The sequence below is a fragment of the Eschrichtius robustus genome, chromosome 5 (assembly GCF_028021215.1).
Source record: "Eschrichtius robustus isolate mEscRob2 chromosome 5, mEscRob2.pri, whole genome shotgun sequence".
NCBI classification, from domain to species: domain Eukaryota; kingdom Metazoa; phylum Chordata; class Mammalia; order Artiodactyla; family Eschrichtiidae; genus Eschrichtius; species Eschrichtius robustus.
In genome coordinates this window covers 28,559,390-28,571,584 of record NC_090828.1, presented here as the reverse complement: position 1 = coordinate 28,571,584, position 12,195 = coordinate 28,559,390, and the positions used below count along the sequence as shown (strand labels likewise).

The 12,195-nt window shown below is 42.1% G+C and overlaps 1 protein-coding gene across 13 annotated transcripts in view; it reads right to left on the bottom strand.

Moving 5' to 3' along the window:
* PLEKHM3 (pleckstrin homology domain containing M3) overlaps positions 1 to 12,195 on the bottom strand; it is a 203,709-nt gene that overhangs the window by 185,064 nt on the left and 6,450 nt on the right. For 9 of the 13 annotated variants that reach the window (XM_068544572.1, XM_068544577.1, XM_068544570.1 and 6 more), the window contains exon 1: positions 3,204 to 3,445. The exons of 2 other annotated variants lie outside the window; for them this stretch is intronic. The gene's annotated coding sequence lies outside the window, so the exon portion shown is untranslated. Of the gene's footprint in view, positions 1 to 3,029; positions 3,113 to 3,203; positions 3,446 to 12,195 lie in introns of those variants that run through there. 2 more of the 13 variants (XM_068544583.1, XM_068544575.1) reach the window with 2 other exon arrangements.

Here is a 12,195-nt window from a genome sequence, read left to right as displayed (position 1 = left end):
CTCTAGCCTATCTCCCCCCATTTAGCAAAAATTGATAAATACCTTTCCACCCTGTTAAAACTCTTCATAAACATCCTTTTACAAATCTGTATAACACCATGTCTTTTTTTTTTTCTTTAACACCATGTCTTTTGATGACAGCATAATTTATTTAAACTGTTCCCCTCTTGTTGGGCATTTAGACTATTGCCAATATCTGACTTTTCTAACCAAAGCCACATTAAGCACTTGTGAACATTAACTTTTAAAATATTTCTCATAAGTTCCTTTGGACAGACTGCTAGGAGTGGAACTACTGGATCGAGGAGTGGACACATTTAGTGAGACTTTTCGTACATTCAGCCAATGAGTTTTTCAGAAAGGTTTAACATCTGCGCACCCCTCACAGCATCTGAGAGTGTCTGCTCCACTACACACTACCTGATGTGGAGAATTAGAATTTTTAAAAATCTATGTAAATTTGAGAGCTGGAAAAATGGTCCCTTGTTGTTGTTTCAATTTCATTTCTTTGATTAACGGAAAGAGAATGCATTTTCATATGACTATTAGCCATTTAGTTTTCTCTTGTATGGGTAGTCTGTTCCTGTCTTATTAGTTTTCTTTTGCCGCGTAACAAATTCCCACAAGCTTAGTACCTTAAAACAACACCCATTTCTTCACAATTTTGAAAGTCAGAGTTCGGGTGGGGTTGGCTGGGTTCTCTGCTCAGGCTCTCTTTCACAAGGCTGAAATCAAGGCATTGGCTAGGCTGCCTTTACCAGAACTAAAGGTTCTGGTAAAGAATCCAGTTCTGAGCTCATTCAGTTTGTTGGCCCTCGGTCTGAGGTTCCAGTTTCCACACTGGGTCATGCTCAGCAATTCTAGGGCTCCCGCATTTCTCAAGGCTGTCCCCATTCCTTCTCAAGTGTCACCTCCATCTTTGAAACAGCAACAGCATGTTCAGTCCTTCTCAGGCTTCAGATCTCTCTGATTTCCCCAGCCAGAGAATGCTCTCCTCTTTTACAGGCCCCTTTGATTAGATTTGGCCCACCAGCTAATTTCCCCATTTTAAATTCAACTGTGCCATATAAAGAAACATGATCAAGGGAGTGATATTGCATCATATTTATGGGTTCCGGGGATTAGGGTATGCAGTCTTGGTGGAGGGGCATTTTCAGAACTGTGCCTGCCATAGGGTATTAGATGTTGTTTCTTATCATTTGTTTGTGCTCTTTATGATGTCTTAATTTCATGAATTTACCAAATAAGTGAATCTTACTGATGACTGCCAGAAGTTGCATTTTCACAATGGCAAAGACAACTAAGGATGGGGCTGCTGCGTGCTAATAAAGATTCTGAACACACTCAGTCCTCCGTACCCTTGGGTTCCACATCCGCAAATTTAACCAACCACAGATTGAAAATATTTGGGGGGAAAAAACTCCAGAAAGCTCCCAAAAGCAAAACTTGAATTTTGCTGGGCACTGGGCAACTATTTACGTATCATTTACATTGAATTTACAATTCTTTACATAGAATTTACATTATATGAGGTATTATAAGTAATCTAGAGATGATTTAAATTATACCAGAGGATGTGCGTAGCAGAGGTTATATGCAAGCACTACGCCATTTTATAAGGGACTTGAGCATTCTTGAATTTTGGTATCTGTCGGGGGGTCTTGGAACAAATTCCCCTTGTATACCAAGGGATGATTGTATATGACTTTGCTAACATTGGTATTTTAAAAGATTTAATTGTGGGGAAAAGTACATTATATAAAATTTACTATCTTAACTATTTTTAAGTGTACAGTTCCGAACTATTAAGTACATTCACATTGTTGTGCGACTAATGTCTAGAACGCTTCATCTTGCAAAATGGAAACGCTATACCCATTTAACAACTCTCCATTTCGCCCCTCCCCCAGCTCCTGGCAACCACCATTTTACTTTCAACATTGGTATATCTTTATTTTATGTATTTATTAACAAACATGTATATCGCAATTACTACATGCGCTGTTCTAAGAACTTTAAAAATATTAACTCATTTAATCGTCATAACAACCCTATGAAATCAGTACTGCTATTATTTCCATACTACAGATTAAGAAACATAGCAAATAAACTGCCCAAGGTTACACAATAGGAAGTGACCAAGCAGGAATTCAAACCCAGAATGGCTTTAAGTTCTTGCTATGAACCATTACATTGTGAAAATACTCACTGAAAGACAAACTCATCAGGCATTAATATTATTTCCTTGATGTGCATGACTTTAAAACAGTTTTCTATGAGCAATTTAATATTCTTCTAGTAACTAAAAGTTAGACTATGTGACCAAGGTGACACATGCCTACTGACCTTTTAGCCCAATTTTGGTTAAGGCATTTGTTTTTGAAGTTAATGAAACAAAAATTGCCTTATATCTTAAGGTCCGCCAATTATAATTTACGTGTGGTATTTTATAATAAAGTATCTTATGAATGAATACAAATCACAATTCACTATGACTACTGAAATTATAATATTAAAGGAAAAAACCCCAGGTATTTCTCTTTTCCAAGAAGAAAAAAACTTCCAAATGAGTTTACAACAGCATAGCTCAATCTCAGTTTAACCTAGTAAATTCAAATCTGTCCTGCTTTGCAAGCTATAACTCTAGACCAGTCTCAATTTGTCATTCATTTGTATATCTCAGTAGTAACATTTTATTTGAGGAGTGGGTCTGAAAGCTCCTTATCTCGATCTTTTAGCTTAGTAATCCTTTCATGGAAGACCAAATCATGCTCGTCATCAGTCACATAGTGTCATTTACTGTATATTAAAAATGAACAAGGTCAACAGAAGGAACAATCGTTGTAGTCTGAAAGCCCCAGTTAGATGGGAGTTAAAAGCTCTGCTGAGGCTTGGTTTCTAGGACCCAGGAGGGGCGGCGGGGTACTAAAAACAACACACAGAACAGGATCAGCTATTTCAACTGCTTTCTACTTATATACCTGATTCATAAAAATAAACAGACAACGCATCATACAGTCTCCCCTCACCTATTATCCACTGCACTGTTGTGCAGTTTCCAGGATGAAATAGAAACCAAAGCATGGAAGAAACAGCAAAATCACCGCTACCCCAGGGAGCTTCTCGGATACTCACAATGCTGTCATCCCCACACCCTTCCCGCAGTGGCCAGTCGGGCAGCACAGAAACAGGCAGATGCTCACCTGGCCGCCGGCTACTTCTCCCCCTTCACCTGCGGGCCTGCGGGGCCTGCAGCCTACTTCTGGCTGGGGTTCGGCTTTGGCTGCCAGCTCTCCTCACGGTCACGGCCCGTTCGGCCACCGACCATCCCGGCCCGGCTCTCTGTTTACAAGCGCTTCTTGCGGTCCCACACTTAAATGCTTCCTCCCAGCAGCCCGGGAAGCGAGACTCGGACACACAAGGTTCCAGGCCGCAAGGACTCGTCTTTCCTGCCTTAGGAACCCAGCGCCACTCAGGGCCTGACCGCACCCTCCTGGCCTCCTTATCTCTTTGTTTTCTTACGCACAGTTTTCATCACACACTTTTTGAAAACAATGGTATGTGCCGCAGAGTGTCCTCACTGCTCCTCCCAACGCACAGATGGATGTTTGCAATTGGAAAATTTCACTTGAAACATGCCAGGGACCAGACTTGTTATTTAGCAGCTCCCTTGGCTAAGAGAATTAGAGAGAGAAGTTCTTTCTGAAAATAGAACTATTAGAACCTAGAGATTGCTTCACATTTCAGGTTTGGAGCTGCGATGAAAATCAATGTTCACTCCCCTTTCATGTTGTAGCCAGCAGGTTGAAAGAGGATGGTTTTGAGAGGAGGTCTTAACCCCCATTCGGATTCCCAGCAAAACAACGTGTGTGTGTGTGTGTGTGTGTGTGTACGCACACTGGTGGGCAATCTGAGTGCTCCTTTGTGAGACACTCCAACCCACCCCACAGTGACTTTGGCCACGTTGCAAGAGGATAGGGTGGTCTTGATCTCGGAGAGACAGCAGTGAATGGTCCTGAAGAGAGATCCTAGTTCCCTGCCCAGGAATTGAACCTGGGTAGCCTGGATGAAAGCCAGGAATCCTAGCCAATAGATTGGGGGGTGGGGAGGGGGGCTGCGTGCAACTTTTTGCTAAGATGGATCCCACCGCAGAAACCTGTGGGTGTATGTCCACACTTATTATGGGGTGGCGCCCCCTCCCTTTTTGACCCTCAAGGAGCCTTTCTGCACATGCGCAGACAGGGAAGTTTTCCTTGACCTCAGTCAGGAGTGGTCGTCTTATCTCTTTACTTTAGCAGAGCTCAGCTTCTGCCACTAGCTTTGGCCTTGGAGTGAGAACAAAGCTTCAGTTTTACTCCACTTGACAAACACCAGCTGTCCAGCCCAAGGGCCCATCTATCTCCTGCCTCAGTCTGGCTGGAAGACCTTCCTTGAAGTCTCCTGCTTTATTCTCCATCATAGCACACTTAGCCATTTTCTCAATTTATAATTACACATTTTAAAAATTTACCTGTTTTATTGGCGTCTCCACTCCCACTCCAGCCTCACCTATAAACTCCCTGAGGGCAGAAACTATTTTGGTTTCACCCACCACCACATAATAGGCACAAAGCATAGTGTGTAATGTATATATGTTTGAATGAATGAATGAAGAAATGGACACACACAAAAAAATTGTCAAAGGAGACCAGAGAAACAGCATGATAAGATTCGAAAAATCTAATTCCTGCACTCCCTTAAAGATTAATAAGAGAATCTTTAACCATTGAATTTTTAAAAATATATCTTTTGGTTGATGTTTAGAGTTTAAATGTTTGTTTGAAAACTTATACTGCAATTCGAGATACATCTCTTGTTCCTTAAACATGCAGTGTTCTCTTTTGCCTCAGGACTTTTGACACTGGGTTTCCTCCGATGAGAGCTGTCACCCCTGCCCCATCCCTTTAGCCTGGCCAACTTCTTGCTTTTTAAGAAACAAGTGGCATCACACCTCTCCTGGAAATCTCTGACAGAGAAACCTGATCCTTTAAACATGCCCAGAGGAACTCACATGTTCCTCTATAAATGCACTCATCATATTGTACCAAATTCATCTATATACTCATTAATCTTCCCAGGCCACTGATTCTCAAACTTCAGCATGTAACAGAATCTTCTAGAATAGTGCTTCTCAAACTTTAATGTGTGGGGATCCTGTTAAAATGCAGATCATGATTCAAGAAGTCTATGGTGGGGCCTTTGCACCTCTAGTGAACTCCCAGGTGATGCCACATTTTGAGTGTCAAGGCTCTTGAATGCTTGTTAAAAATGCAAATTCTTGGGTCATGCACCCAGTCTTGGGGGTGGGACGGCCCGGGAGTGGGGGGGAAATTGCCAATTATAGGTGAAATTGACGTCAGGTTGGCTCATGGGTTACCAGGGAAACCAGCAGAGGGGCACGCCCCTCGCCACCCCTCGGATCAGAACAATCACCAGCTGGGGCCTGGGGCAAGTGCACGGGAAGGTCAATCATGTGAGCAGGGAGTAGGTGCAGCAGGCACTGGTCAAGCAGAGGGGATACAGAGAGCAAGAGAACAGCCATCTTGAGTGGCCCGACCAGACACCTGTAGATTCTCATTCTGGAGGTCTACAAAGAGTCCTGAATTCTGTTATTTTAGCAAGTGCCTGAAAGTGCTCCTTGTTGGACTATTCTTTGAGAAAAACTATACCAGTCTATGAAGTTGGAGGGCAGGGCCAATGCTTTGTGATTTTTTTCCCACCATGCATTAAGCACAGGATCTGGCACATAAAATGCCTTAAAAAGCCACATTTACAGAATGACTAGATCTACTCATTATCACTAATATAGATTCTCAGTGCGATCCCAGAAAAGGGATGAAAAGTCAAAGGCTGAGAACGATCTCAGCTGGGCAGTTGCTGGCTCTCAGGCCTCCATTTGGTCAGCAGAGGTCATTTTGCTCCTCTGAATTTAAATATTTAAATTCACATCTCTATTCAAAAGCCCCAGCTGCTTTTTTTAATTTTATTTTTATAGACTTTATTTTGTAGAGAATGAGCAGAGAAGTACAAAGTTCCCAGATACCCCCTGCCCCAAAACACGCACTACCTCTCCCACTATCAACATCTTGCACTACGGTGATACATTTGTTACAGCTGATGACCCTACCTTGACACATCATTATTACCCCACATCCATAGGGCCACCTATGTATACCTTCTAGACCTTGCAGTTATACTGCCAATTAAATCCCTGTTTGCTCAAGGTGGTTTGTGTTGGTCTCTGTCATTTACAACTGAAAGCATCCTAACACTCCACCATTCCAGACTTATCTCCAGAATATTTCTTTTCTCCCACTCTATACTCCAGACTTACATTTTTTTACCATTCCTGGATACTCTTCCATTCATTCCCATTATCCTGCTTTAGGATCCCCCATTATATTCCCTCTGCATCCCCTGAAGGGCAGGGAGCTTGCCTTATTCATCTTTGTATTCTCCACACCACTTATGGTACCTAGTAAATTATCTTAATAAATGTGCATTAAAACAAAGTGAAATACCAAATGACATGTAAGGAGATTTTATTATTGTATCTCTTCATTAAAAGTTTTTCCTCTTAGCTTTCCTTTATAAAATAATGGTCAAGTCCAGATTCAATAAAGCAATACTGTCTTCCAAGAAATAAAAGTTGCATCAAAACATATTTTAAACTTAATCAGAAAACGTTGGTGCTATTTATAGCCTAGAATTTGCAAGCCAAGTGTACCTCACCCCATGTGCACAGATATGCCCAGGTAAAGATGATTGGGATATTCACTGAGAGCAATATAATAATATTTGTTTGTCTCGTTAGGTAAATTAAAAGCATTTGAGATGTAGAATACTAAAGTCATAAATGGAGCAGCTTAAAAGTACAAATGAGCTTGCTATTCAGCTGGGAGGCACCCGCAAGGCCATCTCATTGCTGAAATATTGAAACAGTTGCATACAAGCTGGTAACTAGCTTCTGTCCCTAAGCTTCCTAAGTGTCCCAAGTCTCTTTCCAAGGAATTCCCTCCCCACCCATCCTAAGATTCAACACCCAAAGGACTGATACCTGACCCTTCTCTTGCATGAGAGGCAGGATTCTTTGATTAGCCAATGATCAAGCCATATATGTTTTTGAGTCTTTTACTATCACTTCTACAAACAGGCAAACAGAAAAAAATAGTGAAAATCCTTCAACGAAGCAAAATATTCAATGATTCCCCACCCTACTACCACATACTATGTCCTTTTTAACCAGAAAGATCAAGAATAAGTGATAGAATCTTACAGAAAAACGTCTTTAATTGGGCAATTTGAATGTGCTTCATTTTAGTCATTCAACAAGCACATATTACAGGAATTCATTGTTCTCCGGGTAGGCGGTTCATGGGCTCATGGTGGCTTGTATGATGGTTAGTACCAACCAGAGGCCTCTATTAAGAGCTTACCTGTTGATGGAATGGTCCAGAAAGTTAAAACCTTGTAAAAGGAAAACTTTTTCAATCTTGACATGGGACAGAACCTTTTTGTATGATATATTCTAAACTTCCTTCTGGGAAAAACTAGCATTCCTGATAAAATGCCTAAGCAATCTGCAAAGTTAGGTAAACTTTAACAGCATTAAGAGCTGCAGGATTTGCTGCCCTTCAACACCTGACCTGAAAGCTATCTGAGAAGCTTTCTCCCTGGCTATAGTCCTCATTTTGCCCCAAATAAAACTTAACTCACCAAAAAAAAAAAAAAAAAGAGTTGCAGGTTGAGTTCCCAGGAATCAAACTCAGAGAGAGTTCAGCATGCAGGGAGTGCCCGTGGGATCAGCACGTGTATATGGGAGAGGTGAGAGCCAAACTGGGCAGAGGGAAAGGTAGAGTTGTAAGGCCCAACAGCAGCCTTGCCACCCCCATGAAGACCTCTGAGACAGAGTGGCCTGTCAGAGGCTTTAGAATAGTCCTGAATCGGGCCAAGAACAAGTGGTGTGCTGGCATATTGACTCTGAAAAAACAAAAGCCCTGATTTGTTATTGTCTGCCAATTTCCATGGTGTAAACACCACACGATGCCTAATTTCAAGTTCTGGATGTCGTGTCACTGAACATGGGGTTGGAGGTGTGCACAGTCAGGTCTCAAGAGCCAGCAGGAGCTGGCTCCAGCACACCACTGACCAAGACGGCCAGGCCTTTCCATGTCCACATCCATCAGTCAGTGGATGTGGGCTACTCTGAGAGGGAGCACGGTCTTGGGCAAGGTGGCCCCCTGCAGTTGATACAGTCCTTGGAGGGTCTGACCACTGAAGGCAATCTACTGACACCACTTCCAGCAGCTGGGGCAATGAGTCCTTTTTTGATAGGGGATCTGGGCAGCCCATCACAGAGTCCACCATACTTGTTCTGGGAAACAAGTCACCTGCCTACTCAACCAACTGTCAGTCAAGAGAAAAGTCATCTTTCACCTCTAGATGGAAAGATGTTCAGCGGTCCAAAACAGTAAATACGCAACAAGTGATAAAGGCAAAAGAAATTCCAGAAGTTCAGAAGATTAGAGGGAGGATGGAGCCACTCAGACAGACCTCTACAAAAAACCAAGGGCTTGAGCCTACCTTGAAGGATAAGTAGAATTGTGGTAGAAAAGCAGACGAGACTGAATAGAAGCTGCATTGTCTTGTAATTAGAATCCTGGCTCTGGCACTTATTCATTCTCAGGTCTTCACAAATTATTTTACTTCTCTGTGCCTCAGTTTCCCCATAGGTAAAATGGGGATGGTGACAATAATAATAATGTAATAATAGTAATAATATTATCTACCTCAAAGTGTTTTGAATAAGTTAATTCACAGTGAAAGTTTGTATTAGTGTTTGGCAATATAAGGCCCCCAATAAGTGAGCTGTTATTTCATGGAGCTAAATGTGAAGATATTACATTGCAGAGTAGTGGAAAAAAAAAAACTACAAACACATACATATACATACATACAAAGTTCATTTCACCAGAACCGGGCAGCTGAGCAGGTATACCCTGATATTTACAAGAGCCAGGGCAAGAAAACAAATGGATGCCTTCAGTTTCCCAGCCCAGACCCTGTCCTGCCACAAAGCCCCAAATATGTGCATGCAGACACCTCGGCTGCCATGCCTAACTTTATTTACAGCTTTTCCAGCCACAGTCACTCCTCAGGCTTTTGAGAACACCCCGGAAGCTGGATCAGCCCCCAGGAAGCCCTGGGGAAAAAGCCTGTGCAGCTCTAGAGATAGACTCTTGGCTTTGGTACAGGGAATTCTGATGCCCCAGGAACCTGGTCTAGAAGGAGGAGGCTCCAGGTAGTCACCTTCTTGGCCAGAAAGAGATGTAGCCAGAGGAGGACCTAAAGCACAGAGCCCAGGTCAGCAGCCCAGTTGCCCAGATCTAAGGGTAGTACTTGGTAGTTCTACTGGGGATCAACCCTTATAGTGCAATATTCCATCTTTAGTACTTATGCGATTATGATAAAATAATCATGTTGTAAAAGAGGCTTTGCTACACTAGAAAAGGCACTGGATTGGGGATCAGGACCTCTGAATTATGACCTAGCCACAAAGTCTAGGATAATGGATTATGTTTATTATACTCGTTATAACTCACAGCACCAAACACCGTGATAGTCCATAGTAAGATCTAATGAAAAATTTGTATTTGTAATGTTGAAGACTATTGAGTTCCAGAATTCAATTTGGTTTTAAGAGTAATTTTTTTAAAAAAGGAATTCCTTTGTTTTATTTATTTATTTATTTATTTATTTATTTATTTATTTATTTATTTATTTTTATTTATTTTTGGCTGTGTTGGGTCTTCGTTTCTGTGCAAGGGCTTTCTCTAGTTGCGGCAAGCGGGGGCCACTCTTCATCGTGGTGCGCGGGCTTCTCACCGTAGCGGCCTCTCTTGTTGCGGAGCACAAGCTCCAGACGCGCAGGCTCAGTAGTTGTGGCTCACGGGCCTACTTGCTCCGGGCATGTGGGATCTTCCCAGACCAGGGCTCGAACCCGTGTCCCCTGCACTGGCAGGCAGATTCTCAACCACTGCACCACCAGGGAAGCCCCAAGAGTAATTTTTAAGGTTGTTTTTTGTTTGTTTGATAAATTTATTTATTTATTTATTTATGTTTGGCTGCGTTGGGTCTTCCTTGCTGCGCCCAGGCTTTCTTTAGTTGTGTCGAGCGGGGGCTACTCTTCCTTGTGGTGCGTGGGTTTCTCATTGCGGTGGCTCCTCTTGTTGTGGAGCACAGGATCTACAGCGCAGGCTCACTAGTTGTGGCGCACGGGCTTAGTTGCTCCATGGCATGTGGGATCTTCCTGGATCAGGGCTCAAACCCGTGTCCCCTGCATTGGCAGGCGGATTCTTAACCACTGCGCCACTAGGGAAGCCCAAGCTTGTTTTTTTAAAAAAAACTCTAACCCAAGGTTCAAGCCTATGCCTAAGAGCTGGATCCCCTTTTCCTTTCTTATCTGTTCTAAAAGTTCCCTCTCTTTCCCCACACACCCAAAGGAACTTTCACACTATTCAGTCCTTTTCACCAGAATGGGAATCACTGATACAAAAGAGCCCCAAGGCCCAAAACACTTTCTTCAGTTCCTGCAGGAGGAGTCCTTATTTCACACATTTTAACGAATTATAATGCAAATGAAGCCATTACCCAACAGGTAGATTGTTAATGGTGCATGTACAAGAAACCAACATCTCTCAGATAGATATCAGTTTGTAAATTCATGCTTTTGAAACTAAATAACATCAGAAATTAAATTATTCAGAAGGAACCCTATACATAAGCTGTTCACAGTCACTAAAATAAAAGGCAGATGTTAAAATGAATGAGAATGGAATGGAACATCCTTTTACTTTTTCCAAGCAGAATATTTCCTGGCCTATGGTGTCTTTCCAGAACCCAGAATCAGAAAATAGCTTTTATCCTGTTGGCTGCAGTGTAATTGTTCTTTCCAGAAGTTGTCAAACAGGGTGTGTGTGTGTGTGTGTGTGTGTGTGTGTGTGTGTGTGTGTGTTGGGGATGCTTTGTGAGACTCGCTGAGCTGCGCATAACTCACTCCCATGTATTTGTGTAACTGGAGTCATCCCACTTTGTTATGCTGGCCTGTTTTCACACTCTGTTCAAAACCTTGAATTAGACCATTCTGGAACCCCTGAAAAAGTCCTGTAGGCAAAGAGCAGGTTCCAGCCAGAGCTGACTCACTTCTGTGTATCTGAATGTTGTTTTACACATTTTTATTACAAAGTTGCTCATGATTGAACTTCTTCACACTTTCATGTTGGAGCCTTTGACCCTTCCCAAATAAATTAACCTTGCCCTTTTTCCACATGCTCTGCCCAGGACATAATTTGTTTTTAAATATAACTACATAGTTGTGAAATAAAATTCATATTTTATGGCAAGATAAGAAAAATTTAAACAAAAAAAAATTCTTCTCTGCCTTTTGGCCTCCCCTCTCCCCCACTGTGCATTGTGTTTCGGCATCAGGCATCGACCAAACCTCCCCCATGGGCAGGAATACCTGCTCAACCATAAGAAGCAACATTCTCCCAGCACAAACAAGACAACTCCTTAAAGAGAACATTCCTTCCTGATCTTGTAAGTGGTCACATGACCCCCCACAATGATGCTTAAATCTAGATTTTGTGAACTGTCAATAATACGCCTTTTGATGTACAGCCCTCTGTCTCAAAAACTTACTGTGCCTTTACTTCTAACGGGTGGAACAGTTCTCGGAGATTTCTGAGATGCTCTTCTTGGGTTATAATCCTCAAATTTGGCTTGAATAAAATTTTCCATTTCTTTCTTAGATCGACTGATTAATTTTTTGTCAACATTGTTAGAAAAAAGAGTTGCAAGCATCAGGAGAGAGGGCCACAGGGGAAAATATTCCAAGGATCTCAATGTTCCCTCCTATTAGTTTTGTCTTCTACTCTTTTTCTTCCACATTCATAAAGCTTTTCAGCTTTGAACAGTAGACGTGTATTGGGGTGACTATATTCTTTGCACGATTGTGGTTCAGGACTTGAAGTTTTTAGAGGGCAGAGATAAGTTGAAAAATCACATCCTACAGAAAAGTGCTTAGTAAATAAGAATGAGAGGCATCTTCTGCAACCATTTGAGGGGGCCCCTTGCCATTTTCAGGAATAGATTTTC